The 16,154-nt window shown below is 43.1% G+C and overlaps 1 protein-coding gene and 1 non-coding gene across 27 annotated transcripts in view; both read left to right on the forward strand.

Annotated features, from left to right (window-relative positions):
* RIN2 (Ras and Rab interactor 2) overlaps positions 1-16,154 on the forward strand; it is a 251,143-nt gene that overhangs the window by 68,959 nt on the left and 166,030 nt on the right. The gene's annotated exons all lie outside the window — the stretch shown is intronic.
* On the forward strand, positions 11,686-11,792 carry LOC146395216 (U6 spliceosomal RNA). Its single transcript, XR_014832992.1, has one exon. It is a non-coding gene; the product is annotated as a U6 spliceosomal RNA (small nuclear RNA).

The raw sequence follows: 16,154 nt of genomic DNA on the forward strand, positions 1-16,154 counted from the left end.
CCATCTCACTCTCTCTGCCCTCCTCTTGGCAACCACAAGTCTGTTCTCCATGTCTCTGAGTCTGTTTCTGTTTCGTAAATAGGATCATTTGTGCCATATTTTAGATTCCACATACGAGTGGAATCCTCTGGTATTTGTCTTTCTCTTTCTGACTGGCTTCACTTAGCATGAGAATCTCTAGTTGCATCCGTGTTGTTGCAAATGGCATTATTTCATTCTTTTTCATGGCTGAGTCATATTCCATTTTGTATATGTACCACATCTTCTTAATCCATTGATCTGTTGATGGACATTCAGATTGCTTCCATGTCTTAGCTATTGTGAATAGTGCTTCAATGAACATAAGGGGTGCGTGCATCTTTTTAATTACTGTCCAGATATAGGCCCAGGATTGGGATTGCTGGATCATATGGCAGTTCTATATTTAGTTCTCTGAGGCACCTCCAAGCTGTTTTCCATAGCGGTTGTACCAATATACATTCCCACCAACAGTGCATGTGACCCCTCCAGGTTGGATAATGGAAATGCCCATGGAATACCCAGGTACCCTCTTACAACTGTGCTGTGGACTTGAGGATCCAGTTCGGTTTATTAATTCTGGCCTCCTCTTCCCCAGCTATAAAGTCTTACTTCTTTCTTTATTTGCTCCTGACAGGGGTGTTAAACATACCAATGGACAGGAGTTGAGTAGGTTTGCTTTTCTTTTATTCTCCTGCCAGTCAACCTTATCTTGTTCCAGAAACACATTTCAAAACTTCCTTGGTAGTTCCCATCGTGGTGCAGTGGTTAACGAATCCAACTAGGAACCATGAGGTTGCGGGTTCGATCCCTGGCCTTGCTCAGTGGGTTAAGGATCGGGCGTTGCTGTGAGCTGTGGTGTAGGTCGCAACCATGGCTCGGATCCCGCGTTGCTATGGCTCTGGCATAGGCCGGCGGCTACAGCTCCGATTCGACCCCTAGCCTGGGAATCTCTGTATGCCGCGGGAGGGGTCCAAGAAATGGCAAAAAGACTAAATAAATAAATTAATTAATTAATTAATTTTTAAAAAAAGTTCCTCTATGGTTTTCTTTAGCTTTGTTTGCAAGACACCCTTTCCTGGGTGTTAGGCTTGTGGACATGAACATTTAGCTCTGTCTCACAGTTTGGAATTCACCTCTGTCTCTGGAAGCCTTCCTGGGACCGTGGTCCTTTTTAGCTGTGACTTCACTACATCGTTGTCTGTGTTGTGGTTCTCTTACCTCTTCATCAATTACTCATCTGTGTGGTCAGAACCCCATTTTCAAGAATTGAGAAGGAGGATGGTTTTTTTAGATTCCAGCTCACCTTTCAATTCTTGGAAATCTCTGCTTTGAACTACGAGATTCTCACCAGACTAGGTTTCTTTCTCCTGGCCGTCGTGGACACAAGGATGACGTGCGCATCTTCTCTCACTGTGTCTATCACTTCCACTTCTCCCATCACTTCCTCCTTCTTAATTGGAAGTCAGTCGAGAACAGCAGCCCCTCCCGCTGCTTTCTCAATCTTCCGAGACCTGGATCTGTCAGCAGGTTCAGTCAGGGGTGTGTCATGGACCATTTTTATCACAATGATGCTAGGAGATGAGTGTGCACATTTGAAACCTCCCTCCCTGCCAGTTTTGTCTTTGATGTTTCTTCCTGATTTCTGTGCCAGGAATGATCATGCATTTCCTGTGTTTGGCAGTGGCCGTGGCGTCCTGGATTACAGGAGCACTTTTCTCTATGCATCTCCATTCTTTTCTTTCCCTTTTTTTGCCTTTTTTAGGGCCACACCCAAGGCATATGGAAGTTCCCAGGCTAGGGGTCCAATCAGAGCTGTAGCCGCCAGCCTGTGCCACAGCCACAGCAACACCAGATCCGAGCTGCGTCTGCCACCTACATCACAGCTCCAGGCAACGCCAGACCCTTAATCCACTGAGCAAGGTGAGGTATTGAACCTGAGTCTCATGGATGCTAGTCGGATTTGTTAACTGCTAAGCCACGATGGGAACTCTGCCATTATTTTCCAGTATGAAAACTCATGTGTAGATGCAGAGATGTATTGGTTCCTGACTTAGAGAGACAGCTCACTGACACTCCAAACCAAACCAACCAAACTCTGTATCTTATGAACACGGCGTGGCGTCCTCCCTGTATCATGTTCTAGTTGAGCCCATTCCGGGTTGTCCTGCTGCTTCTTGTGAGCTTCTGTGCAGCTGTCATCTCCACAGACCCAGGTCTGCTTTTGCTTTTTCCAGACTCTGTGCTGCAACTGGACTGGCCCCACCAGCCACTTTTCCTCCGGCCCCCTTTGCTATCTGGCCCCCTGCTGGGTTCGGCCCATGTGAGCACTGATGGGTGTTGTGGGTGGAAGGAAGAGAAAAACCAAGGCAACTCACTAGCCGTGGTGTGTTAGTGATTCAGATCCGTGCTTCTGCACAGTGGCAGCTCACCTGGGCTGATCACTGCAGAATGGTTACGTCTGAAAATGGTGGGCCCAGGAATGCCGAGTGCTGTCAAAATGACCCATCATGGGATGAGAAGGAACACTGGAGAGAGGTTTGTGAAGAGGGCACAGGCACACAAATCTATGACGGACGAGAGACGAACAGCTACGAGACCCAGAGCTGCAAGGCCTATAGTGCGGGTTAATTGAGTAAGACTGTCCAACAGGCGGCATGAGAGAACAAGAGAGATTGTCCTTCACTTTCCCCTATTGTGGGTGACAGGAGATGTGCTGATCAGGGGGATGCATACGAATGGTGAATGGCCGCTAGCTGGTGAGGCAGGAAGGGATTTTGAGGAAGCGTTCTCAGAATCCTGGGATGGATCAAGAAGTGGGCGGAGCTTCCCAGGTGATTCCCAGAACGACACAGCAGAGTCAGCCAATCAAGGGTCCGGAGGCTGGTGAGTTGGGGGCCCCTCCCCTGGTGCTGCTCAGAGCCACACCACTAGCTCCCAGCAAAGCCTCGAGGGAGCCCTTCTGCCTGGCAGAACCTAAGTCACACAACTGCATCGCAGCAGCACAGAGGCCACACCAGGAGGGTTTGGTTTCATTGGCTCATTCTCTGTTGGAAAGAAGGAAATTACCCTATAAGACGTTAACTGTGTGGGGAGTACAGTCAGAGGTTTGGGACATACACAAATGACAGGTGTCCGCTTCAGGAAGGCGCTTTTTTAAAGGCAGGTGTAGAGGGTGGTGATGTTAATCCATTCAAGCTGCTGAACCCACCTACCAGGGCCTGGATGGCTTGGCAGTAACAGAAATCTACCGCTCACAGTTCTGGGGGCCAGAAGTCTGAGCCCAGGGGCCAGGATGGTCCAGGGAGGGTCTCCCTGGTTGCAGATTTCTGTTGTGTCCTTATGTGGTGGGGGGAGTAGGGAAGCTCTCTGAGGCCTCTTTGAAAAGGGCACAAATCCCATTCATGAGGGCTCTGCTCTCCTGACCTGACCACTTCCCAAAGGCCCCACCTCCTAGCTCCACCACCTTGGCATTAGGTTTGCGGCATGAATTTTGGGGGACACAGACATTTGGGAGTTCCTGCCATCGCGCAGTAGCTTAAGAATCTGACTGCAGTGGCTCAGATTGCTGTAGCAGTGGTGAGGGTTTGATCCCTGGCCCAGCACAGTGGGTTAAAGGATCTGGCATTGCTGCAGCTGCAGTGTAGGTCCCAGCTGTGGCTCGGATTCAGTCCCTAGCCTGGGAACTTCCATATACCACAGATGTGGCCATAAAAAAAAAAAAAAAAAAAAAAAAGATATTGGAGATGGACTTTTCATTTTAAAATATCACTTTGATGAGACCATTTGTTTTCCCAGCCAAAGCCAGTCCTGGCGATTGTGTATAAAGTCTGTGACTGCTGGCTTCTTTAGCTAGCTTCACATTTCATTTTTTTTTTTTTGTCTTTTTTTTTTGTCTTGTTGTTGTTGTTGTTGTTGTTGTTGCTATTTTTTGGGCCGCTTCCGCGGCATATGGAGGTTCCCAGGCTAGGGGTCGAATCGGAGCTGTAGCCACCGGCCTATGCCAGAGCCACAGCAACGCAGGATCCGAGCCACGTCTGCAACCTACACCACAGCTCACGGCAACGCCAGATCCTTAACCCACTGAGCAAGGGCAGGGACCGAACCTGCAACCTCCTGGTTCCTAGTCGGATTCGTTAACCACTGCGCCACGACGGGAACTCACATTTCATTTTAACAAGTTCTCTAAATCCAAGTTAGTGGTTCATGAATTTTGATCTCAGGTCTCCAATCGTCTTTTTAGGGCTGCACCTGTAGCATATGGAGGTTCCCAGTAGGGGTCGAATCAGAGCTGCAGATGCTGGCCTACCCCACAGCCACAGCAAATCCAGATCCGAGCCATGTCTGCAACCTACATGACAGCTCACAGCAACGCCACATCCTTAACCCACTGAGCAAGTCCAGGGGTTGAACCTGCATCCTCATGGATGCTAGTTGGATTCGTTTCCGCTGAGCCATGACAGGAACTCCCTCCAATCATTTTTTACTTCCGTGGCACAACATTGAAATCCTTTCTTGGTCCCTCTTGCATGTGTCATTCTTGTGCAATTGGGGGAGTACCTCTTGTGTCATGTGAGGAATCCCCCGATAATAAAACAATCAGCCACAAACCCTAGCCCTTTGCAGACTCATTCCCACTGGCCATGACATACAAGCAAATGTTTATCATGGATGCTAATTCAGTCCCCAGAACACTAAATGCGGTTTGGCTGGAATTTCCTGTTGCTATGGAATAAAGCTTGTACATTTGCTCCATGATAGGTCCCTAAAATGAGCCAAGTGTTATCAGTGTGGTGGACGCCATGATGTGCCACCAAGACCCCTTTCAAGGAGGGACTTGTCCCCTGGCTGCAGGGCATTCTCCCCCTCTCCACTACCAGCAGACCTCAATGCTCGCCCCTTTGGGGGTGCTTCAACTTCAGAGAGTGCCTAATCCAAGGTCATGGTCATTCCCAGGGAACCCACATCCAGGACTGATGGCCATGGGGATGCAAAAGCCCCTCCATCTCAGCCCAACTCAGGACAGCTTTGAATGCTATTCCGGCTCCCTGGGGGGTGGCTGAGGCTGCACCCCAGTCTACTTCTCCTCTCTGTGACTCCTTCCTGCCCCTGGAGCCCACAGGCACTGGGGCCCATAGCTGCTCTTTCATAAACTTTCTGCTACCTGGAGACACCAACCTGCAGCAGTTAGCATCTGCAAGAAGCAGGTAAACAGAGGCTGAGTACCATGTACTAAGCAAGTGCCCTGCCCACCAGGGATATTCATTGTCCCCTAGAAATGAACAGCTGCCAGCTGTTCTCAACCAGGTGACATCCCTGGGCTTGGAAGTCGTTTCATCATCTAAAATCTTCATGTAAATTTTATGTTAAAAGAAGAAAAACTGAAAAAAGATCGGAAGTATTGGTGAAGTATTTAAGAGAAGTACAGATGTCTATGATTTTCTTTGAAATACACCAAAAATAAGATGGACCAATGGATAAGTAAAGGGACAGATAGATGGATACATGTGTGATAAAAGAAGGAATTGTAGGGAGTTCCCATTTGTGGTGCAGCAGGTTACGAACCTGACTAGTATCCATGAGGATGAGGGTTCGATCCCTGGCCTCACTCAGTGGGTTAAGGATCTGGCATTGCTGCAAGCTGTGGTGTAGGTTGCATATGCAGCTCGGACCCCACATTGCTGTGGCTGTGGTGTAGACCGGCAACTGCAGCTTCAGTTTGACCCCTGGCCTGGGAACCTCCATATGTCGTGGGTGCGGGCCTAAAAAGGAAAAAAACAATCAAAAAAAGGAATTGTAAAATGTCAATGGTAAGAGTTCCCGTCGTGGCTCAGAGGAAATGAATCCGATTAGCATCCATGCGGACACAGGTTCGATCCCTGGCCTCATACAGTGGGTTAAGGATCCGGCGTTGCCTTGAGCTGTGGTGTAAGTCTCAGACGCGGCTTGGATCCCTTGTTGCTGTGGCTGTGGTGTAGGCCAGCGGCAATAGCTCTGATTGGACCCCTAGCCTGGGAACCTCCATATGCCATGGGTGCAGCCCTAAAAAAGCAAAAAAAAAAAAAAAAAAACAACAAAGTTAATGGTAGAATCAAGATGGTATGCATATGGGTGTTCACTGAAAAATTCTTTCAAGTTTGCTCTGATTTTTTAAATCATAAACTATTAGAAAAACAACTATTTATGAAAAATAACTATTGTATTATGAAAAATAACCTTCATAGGAAGGGCAGACTGGGAACATTTTATGAATTTATTTTAAAGATAAGGTTAAGCCCATATAGCACTGAAGATAGTATCAGTATAATTGCTCTGATATTTTGAATTCATTATTTCTTTTGAATTCAGCAAACATTTATTGAACATTTACCATGAACATGTATATACAGATGTTCCAGGGAGGATAAACAAATAGCAAAGCTTTATTCTGCAAGTGCTCTAGTAGATGAAACATAAATATAAAAATATATCATAAAATTTCATGTCGTATCATCCTTGACAGATTTTTTGATAAAAATATATCATAAAATTTCATGTCGTATCATCCTTGACATAGATTTTGTGTGTGTGTGTGTCTATTTCTTGGGCCGCTGCCGCGGCATATGGAGGTTCCCAGGCTAGGGGTCGAATCGGAGCTGAAACCGCCAGCCTATGCCACAGTCACAGCAACGTGGGATCAGAGCCGCGTCTGCAACCTACACCGCAGCTCAAGGCAACGCCAGATCCTCAACCCACTGAGCAAGGCCGGAGATCGAACCCGAAACCTCATGGTTCCTAGTCGGATTCCTTAACCACTGAGCCACAACGGGAACTCCCTTAACATAGATTTTTTTTAAATATGTTTATGGGTTCTACTGTATGGATAACAGTTCCAGCAATTGACAATAATATTTAATAATAATAGTAGCCATTTACCCAGAGCTCATGGCATGCCTGGTGGCATTCCAAGAGCTTCACGAGTTTTGATACATTTCATCTCTACACTTGCATGGCTGTGAGGATGTGCAGATTTCCAGCTTAAGGGGACACGATTGACCAAGGTCCCAGCTGCTGTGCTCTGTCGTCTGTCACTGAATTTCCCAGCTGGTGACTGACCCCAGCAGGGATCTGAGTCAGGCCTGTTGCTGAGAGACGGGGGACTCCTGTGACAGCCATTGCTGCCTCTGTGACTCCCTGGGGGCCTTCCTGTCCATCTTCAGGCTCTCAGTGTTCTAGGGTTTTCCTCTACCCTCCTTCCTCTCTTCCTTCCCTCGCTGCTTCACAGAATAAGACCTGCATCTCAGCCTGATGACTTTCCCAGCCTCCCTCTGCCACCTCTTCCCATCTCCTGCAGCCATTCCTCTAAGACAGTCTTCGAACCAATGATCCCATCCTGGCACCTTCATCTCAGAGGACCTGGGCAAACCCACTTCTGTCCTTTGAGCAGTACTATTATTATCTTCATTTTACAGATGAGGAAACTGAGGCACAGGAGAGTAACTTGCAAAAGGTCACCCAACTAAGCCGGAACTCTGACCTGTGTCTCTGGCAACATCACCTGCCGAGGGATGCTCTCGGGCAGGACTTGAATGTCATAAGTTGGAAAGGCAGCATCTAGGGGGTAATAGTTAATAATGATAATAATGATGATGACAACTCCAAGGTCAGTGGTGCAGGCATCGTGCTTATTGCTTTGCAATCCTTGTCTGGTTTAACCCTCACAGCAACCTTGTGGGTAGGTATTATTATCTCCACCAACATCACACACTGTGTGCTAAAAGGCAGGGCAGGCTTCTCCCCTGTGACTCTGCTTTGGGGCTTACTCCTGACCTATGTGCAGCCCACACTTCTAAGGAGAGATCTGATCATTAGAACCTGCCCCTTTAAGACCAGAGGCAGGAGAAGAGCAGTGCTGGTGGAGCCTCAGCTCTTCCAACTTTTGACTTGTTGGTTAGGGGTGGGGTCTGAGCTTAAGGAAGGATACTGGCTAGGGTATCAGGTTTGAGGGCATGGCTGGCCCTTTCTTGGGCTGTCCTGCTTAGCTGAGGTAAGAAACCTGGGGCCTGGGGGCCTGGGGCCCTGGGAATGTGGAGAGAGGTGGCAGCAAAAGCAGGACAGGGGGCTTAGCCAGGGCCCTCCTGTTAACAAGCTGCTTGGGCTGCTCAGGTGCTGCTGGCCATTAGGCTTGGCTGTGCAGGTTTGGGGCCTTTGCATCCACCATGTCCTGTGTTTTCTGCATTCTGATGTGTCTTGCTGACCCCGGATTTAGTAACATCCTAGAAATAGTAAACTGGACCTGATGAGAGTACCTTTCAAATGCAAACTGACCCATCCAGAGACAACACCCCCAGCCCCCACCACCTCCTTTAGGGGCCTCTCCCACTCTGGACCACTCTCCCCCTGCCCTGACCACCTCAGGGCCAGGCACAGACCCACAGGGACCATCCCTATATCCAGAGCCCATGGGCATTATTCAAACTCACCAGTCCTACAACAGACTAGCCCCCTCATCCTGCACACCCAGAGTGGTATCTAAGCTCTGCACCAGGCAGTTCACGGCAGACCATGGGTTGAAACGTGGCTGTTCCCTGTTCCTGTGATGTCATCCCACGATGTCTTCGTCCTGCACAATCCAGCCTGAGGTCTCCCAGGCAAAGTGGATTAAAGAAGGAATGCATTTCCAACCACATGGATGGAACTTGAAGGCATTATTCTTAGTGAAATCAGTCAGACAGGGAGTTCCCATTGTGGTTCAGCAGGTTAAGAACCCGACACTGTGAGGACGCGGGTTCGATCCCTGGCCTCACTCAGTGGGTTAAGGATCTGGCGTTGCTGCCAGCTGTGGCGTAGATCACAGATGCAGCTTGGATCCAGTGTCACGTGGCTATGGCATATGTCTGCAGCTGTAGTTTGGATTCCACCTGAAGCCTGGGAATGTCTACATGCCGCAAGTGTAGCCCTAAAAAGAAAAAGGTCAGACAGAGAAAGGCAGGTACCATGTGATCTCATGTATGGAATCTAAAACAAGAACAAAATCCAAGCTCATGGATAGAGAACAAACAGATCAGTGGTTTCCAGAGGCTGGAGGTGGGGTGTTGGGTAGGAGAAGTGGGTCAGAAGGGAGTCACAAGGTACAAACCTCCAGTTATAAAATGCCATGGGATATAATGTGCTGCATGGTGACTATAGCTAATAATCTTGTGTTGCATATTTGAAAATTGCTAAGAGGGTAGATCTTAGAAGTTCTCATCACAAGAAAAAAAATCTATAACCATATATAGTGACGGATATTAACTAGACTTACTGTGATCATTTTGCAGTTTAAACAGATGTTGAATCCTTATGTTTACTACTGAAACTAATGTATGTCAATTACACCTTAGTTTTTTTTAAAAAAAGCACAATACATTCAACCCTAGGCACCAAAAAAAAAAAAAACAAAAAACAAAAAAACAAAAAACCAAAAACCAAACAAGCAAAAAAACCCAAATGCATTTAATGCTCTACCATGCTAACACTGAGCATAAGAGATTTCCTTTTCTCCTTCTTCCAGGTTAATTCTAGTTTCAATTAATTATGATTTAAGTGAATTCATAAGTGGCTGTTTTCCTAAATTAAAAGGATTTATCCTCAACTCTCAAATCAGCAATTTAAAAATTACAGTATAAAGAGATTTGTCATTCTCGTTGTGTATTACCGGCTTGTTCTTCGGAAAAACTGAGCTAATTTAGTTTAACTTCATTCCTGACAGGTTGGTACTTTAATTGGAATTATATTAAATTTCTGTTGAATTAAGGAGTAGTCTAATCTGTAGTATTTCTAGACTGCCAGCAAGGAGACTGTGATATCTTTCCCTATTATTTAAATCTTTCTTGACTTTTCCCATTAGGGTGGCATAATTTTAAATGTTTCTTATACTTATTGAATTGCAGAATTCTTTTCTAGTTAATTTTTTAGCTATTATGATGAAGGAAGGTAGTGCGTTTCTCTTCTGTTACTAAGATTAAGCAATGCACTTGAATTTTTTTTTTTCATTTATGGGTAACATCCTGTAATTTTTTCCTCAACCTAAATATTTTCTCAAAGAAATTTTCTGTTGATATTTGTGCAACTTTAAGGTACATAAATCACATTGTTATAGAAACAACAACAACATAATGGAGTCTCATAGCTGTATAAGCAGTAGATGTTCATTTTGGAGGAATTGGAAGATATTAAGAGGCTCATCGAGGCCATCCCACCATTGTCATTACTACCAGTTATCACCTGTCATATGAAGGTACTTCCCTTAAAGATTTATTTGTCCCCATTTTATGGATGTGGAAACTGAGCCTCGGAGAGGTAGAGTACACAGAACATAGATCTCTCTCTCTCTCTCTCTCTCTCACACACACACACACACACACACACACACACACACACACACACGCAGTATATTACAATGTTGGGTTTTAACCCAACTCTTGAGTCAAAAGCCTTTGCATTTTATAGCAGCAAAAAAGGAACTACTTGAGAATGAATTTAACTCAATAAACTTGGGGAACTGCTCAGAGAAAATGAACATGCCTCAGGGAAAATAAAGGCTCTGAGAAGTCAACACATTTGAGCCTTGTCTTTTTCCTAATTTGGGCTAATTTCACAAGTAAGAAACAGCCTCTCATTATCAGTTTTACTTGCATTTTTAAATTTTTTATTCCTAGGAAGTTTCAACATATTCAAATTAACCACACATCTTTTTTTCTGTCCTGTGGTTTTTCTTTTTTGCTTTTTCTTTTTCTTGTTCATAATTTCTAAATTCACCATTGGGAAAGTCAGGCTTTTTACTGACTCATTTGAATTAATTATATTCTTTGTCAAATTCCTAGCAAAGATGAAATCATCCTTTTTCTTTCCCTTTTAATTGTCTTTATGGTCTGTGTTAATGTCCAGATACTTTAATTATTTTTAAATGTAATCAAGCCCATCAATCTTTTTCTTTTTGAATCTCCCCTCCCCCTATTGGGGTATATACTGAGAATGATTTTCCCCATCCAGAGGTGAGGTAAATGTATGCTTGTATTTTCATCTAGTTTGATTAACTCACTTATTAAGTCTATAATATATCTGAAATGTATTTTGAGTTGAGGATAACAAAATGAAAGCACTTTATTCAGCTGGCTTACACAGTCACTTCATAAGAATGTTTTTTTCTTTTACTCTAAAAGATCTTCAGGGATTTTAGCTTGAAAATAATATCACATTTTCTCCCATTTGGGAAGCTATTTTGTTCTTCTTTTAGCATGAAGTTACTTATGTTAGTTACTTTCTAACTTTTATTTAATTTATTATTTAATGGCTGCACTTACGGCATATGGAAGTTCCCGGGCTGGGGATCAAACCCACACCTCTGTATCGACCTGAGCTACTGCAGTTGGATTCTTAACCCACTTCACCACAGCAGGAACTCCTAACTTACCTTTAAACTGCATTATCAGTCGGAGGCTGGTCTTAACATATGGCACAGAGTAACACAATGTGAGATGAGCTGGCATTTGTTCTGTCTTAAGGAGTAGAAGTCTGCTCTGGAGGAATAGACTAGATGCTATGGGTAATTAACTAATTTACTCAACCGACAGTGGCCTTGACTTTAATAACACCATTTTTTTCTCTGTCTTTTTTTTTTTTTTTACTTTTTAAAAATTGAGATATGTTTTCTCTTTGGCAGCACATAAATTAAAATTGGAATGATACAGAGAAGATTAGCATGGCCCCTGCGCAAGGATGGTGTGCAAATTCATGAAGTGTTCCATATTTTTCTTTTGAGATTCTCCTGACAAAAGTGCCATAGATCACAAACATAAAATACAGCCCTGTATATTTACCAATGATATATTAACTTTGTCAAAGATCATACTGAGGAATGAAAAGCTTTAATAGGAGTGATGTGAGGTCGTCATTAAATTTGCATATTAAAGTAAAAAAATTGAGATATGATTCACATGCCATAAAATTCATTCTTGCAATGCATACAATTCAGTGGTCTTCAGTATATGCATAGAGTCTTGCAACCATCATCACCATCTAATTCTAGGTCATTTCCATCACCCTAAAGGGAAAACCCATAGCCATTAGCAGTCGTTCTCCATTCCTCCTTCCTCCCAGCCACTGGCAACCACTCATTTACTCTGTTTCTCTATGGATTTGCCTATTCTGGACATTTTGCATAAATGGAATCATATGATATGTGGCCTTTGTGTCTATCTTTTAATTAGTATATTTGTTTATATGACATATGTCAGTATTTCTTTTTTAGTGCTAAATAATATTTCAGTGTATGGATATACCACATTACATTTATCTGTTCATCAACTGGTGGACATTTGGGTTATTTCAACTTTTGGCCACAGTAAGTAATGCTGGTATATGGATTCACGTACAGGGTTTTGTGTGGATATGTACATAGTTCTCTCCAGTCAAGTCGAATTGATGGATCAGAGAGTAACTCTGTTTAGCTTTTGAGGAATTGCTACACTGTTTAGTAGCTGCACCATTTTACAACCCCACCAAGCAATTTGAGGGTTCCAATTCCTTTGTATCCTCACCAACAATAGTTACTATCCCTTTTTTTTTTTGGTCTTTTTAGGGTCACACCCAAGGCATATGGAAGTTCCCAGGCTAGGGGTTGAATTGGAACTGCAGCTGCCAGCTTACACCACAGCCACATCAGCGCCAGATCTGAGCCAAGTCTACAACATACACCACAGCTCACGGCAATGCCGGATCCTTAACCCAGAGGCCAAGGATCGAACCCGGGTCCTCATGGATACTAGTTGGGTTCGTTATTGCTGAGCCACGATGGGAACTCCCCTCTTTTTGATTATAGCCATCCTCCTGTGTGCGAAATGATATTTCATTGTGGTACTGATTTGCCTTTGGCCAATGACCAATGATATTGAACATCTTCTCGTGTGCTTATTGACTATTTATCTTTTTTGGAGAGATGTCTATTCAGATCCCTTCCCCACTTTTTTCCCCCATTGGATTATTTCTCTCTTGTTGTAAGAATTATACAAGTTTTTATAAATTCTGGGTACAAGTCCATAATCAGATATATAATTGGTACTGTAGCTTTGTAGTACATTTTGAAACTGGGACGTTTTCAAAGTCGAGTCCTCCTGCTTTGTTCTCTTCAAGATTGTTTTGGCTGTTCTGCATCTCTTTCACTTTAGGATCAGCTTATCAATTTATGGGAGAAAAAGGTTTTGAAGGGACTGTGCTGAATATATAGATCAATTTGGGGAGCATGGCCATCCTAACGTTTTCCAATTCATAAACATGGAATGTCCTTCCACTCATTTGCATCTTTTTTGGCAGGGGGCGCACTTGCAGCATATGGAGGTTCCCAGGCTAGGGGTCCAATCAGAGCTGTAGCTGCTGGCCTACACTACCTACAACCACAGCTCACTGCAATGCCGGATTCTCAACCCACTGAGCAAGGCCAGGGATCAAACCTGCGTCCTCATGGATGCTAGTCAGATTCGTTTCCACTGAGCCACGATAGGCCTTAATACCTTTCAAGGATATTTTGTAGTTTTCACTGTATAAGCCTTATACTTCTTTTGTTCACTTTATTCCTAAGTACTTTATTCTTTCTGATCCTATTGCAAATTAAGTTTTCCTAATTTCATTTTAATTGTTAGTGTATAGAAATACAGTTAATTTCTGTCCATTGATCTTCTATCCTCCTAAACCTATTTATTGGTTCTGTTTTTTGTGTGTGGATTCCTCAGGATTTTCTGTATATAAGGGCATGTCATCTCTGAATAAAGAACTTTATTTCTTCCTTCTTGATCTGTATGCTTTTTATTTCTTTTTCTTTTTTCTTTTTGACACATAGTTGATTTACAGTGTGGTGATTTATTTCATTTTCTTGCTTAAAGTTCCCTGGCTAGAACCCCCAGTACAGTGTTGAACAGAAGTAGCAAAAACAGACATCCTTGTCTTCTTCTTTTTTTTTTTTTTTTTTTTGGTCTTTTTTTTAATTTTTTTTTAATTTTTTTATTTTTTGGTCTTTTCTTGTCTTCTTCTTGATCTTAGGGGAAGACTTTCAGTCTTTCACCATTAAATGTAATATCAGCTGTGGATTTTTCATAAATGCTCTTGATCAGGTTGAGAAAGTTCCCTTACGGTTCTAGTGTTTTGAGGGTTTTCATCATGGATTAGATTTTATCAGTTGCTTTTTTCTGCATCTGTTGATATGATCATGTGGTTTTGTCCTTTATTTTGTTTATATGGTATATTACAGTGATTTTTTTCAGCTTTATTGAAGTATAATTGATACAATTTTAAGATATTTAAAGTGTACCTTATGATGACTTGATACACATATACATTGTGAAAAAGTTCCTTCCATGTGGTTAATTAATATATCCATCATCTCATATTTATTTTTTTAATTGTACAGTTGCATTATTTAATTATAATTACCATAAATTCTTTGATGGAGAAGAAATCAGAATCAGATCTAAGAAGACTTCAGCATTCCAAGAATGATGTCAAATGACCCCCTTCATGGTGGATTATGCACTTATTTATTTACTATGAGATATATTTCTTCTCCAGAGATTCCTTGTTTGTGTATCAATTGTAGATTTTTGGTTTGCAGTTATTCTGAAGTTTTGATGTAAGTGTCTATATGTATATGAGATTGTTTTAAGTTGTTCTCTTAATTGCAAGTTCATCTCCAGTGTCCTGCATTTGTACCCACCTCTTCTCATGATTTCTTATTTTGGTGGTATAATTGTGCATGGATGATTTTATATCTTTACTATATATATACCTTTACTGGTGAGCCTTGTCATATGTGGAATTTTTGTTTCCTGTTGCTGTCTTGTCTTTTCTGCCTAGAGAAGTTCCTTTAGTATTTGTTGTAAGGCTGGTTTAGTATTGCTGAATTCTCTCAACTTTTGCTTAGCTGTGAAGGTTTTGATTTCTCCTCCAAATCTGAATGAGAGCCTTGCTGGGTAAAGTAGTCTTGGTTGGAGGTTTTTTTCTTTCATCACGTTAAGTATATCATGCCACTCCCTTCTGGACTGCAGAGTTTCTGCTGAAAAATCTGCCAATAACCTTATTGGGGTTCCCTTGTATGTTACTTGTTTCTTTTCCCTAGCTGCTTTCAAGATTTTCTCTTTGTCTTTAATTTTGGTCAGTTTGATTAATATGTGTCTCGGTGTGTTCCTCCTTGGGTTTATTTTATATGGTACTTGTTGTGCTTCCTGGATTTGAGTGAGTGGTTCCTTTCCAATGTTGGCTATTATCTCTTGGAATATTTTTTCTGTTCCCTTCTCTCTCTCTCTTCTCCTTCTGGCACCCCTATAATACAGACGTTGGTGTGTTTAATGTTGTCCCAGAATTCTCTGAGACTCTCTTCATTTGTTTTCAATCTTTTTTCTCTTTTCTGTTCTGCATCTGTAATTTCCACCAATCTGTCCTCCACCTCGCTTATTTGTTCTTCTGCCTCCTGTATTCTGCTGTTAGCTGCTTCTAGTGAATTTTTTATTTGTTATTGTATTTTGCATCTCTTCTTAAGTTTTATATGTTGTATCTCTTTGCTCAATGTTTCCTGTAAGTTATTCATCTTTGCCTCCAGTTTATTTCCAATGTCTTGCATCATCTTCATGATCAACAGTCTAAAGTCTTTTTCCTGGAGGCTAAAAATCTCCTGATCACTTAGCTGATTTTCTGGGGTTTTTCCTTTCTCCCTCATCTGAGTTATAGTTCTCTGTCTTTTCATTTTTATAGGTTTTTGGTGTGGTGACCTTTTTAGAGATACTAGAGTTGTAGCCTCTCTTCTGGTGTCTGCCCCCCTTGTGGCTGAGGTCAGTTTGATGTAGGCTTTCTGATGGGAAGGGCTGATGCCTGCCCCCTGGTAGGTGGAGCTGATTCTAATCCCTCTGGTGGGTGGGGCTTTGTCCATGGATGGGATTAGAGGCAGCTGTGTGCCTGAGGGGTCTTTAGGCAGCCTGTTTACTGAAGGGCGGGGCTGTGAGCCCACCTGGGTTGTTGTTTGCCCTGGGGCTTCTCAGTGCTGACTGACAGGTGGGGCCAGATTTTCCCAAAATGGCCACCTCCAGAGAAAGGCAGCTGCTGAATATTCCTGAGAGCTTTGCTTTCAATGT

This window comes from Sus scrofa, chromosome 17, assembly GCF_054392235.1.
Source record: "Sus scrofa isolate SSC_HxYL_T2T_F1_AM1 chromosome 17, Sscrofa_HxYL_maternal_Yorkshire_Landrace_v2.0, whole genome shotgun sequence".
NCBI lineage: Eukaryota > Metazoa > Chordata > Mammalia > Artiodactyla > Suidae > Sus > Sus scrofa.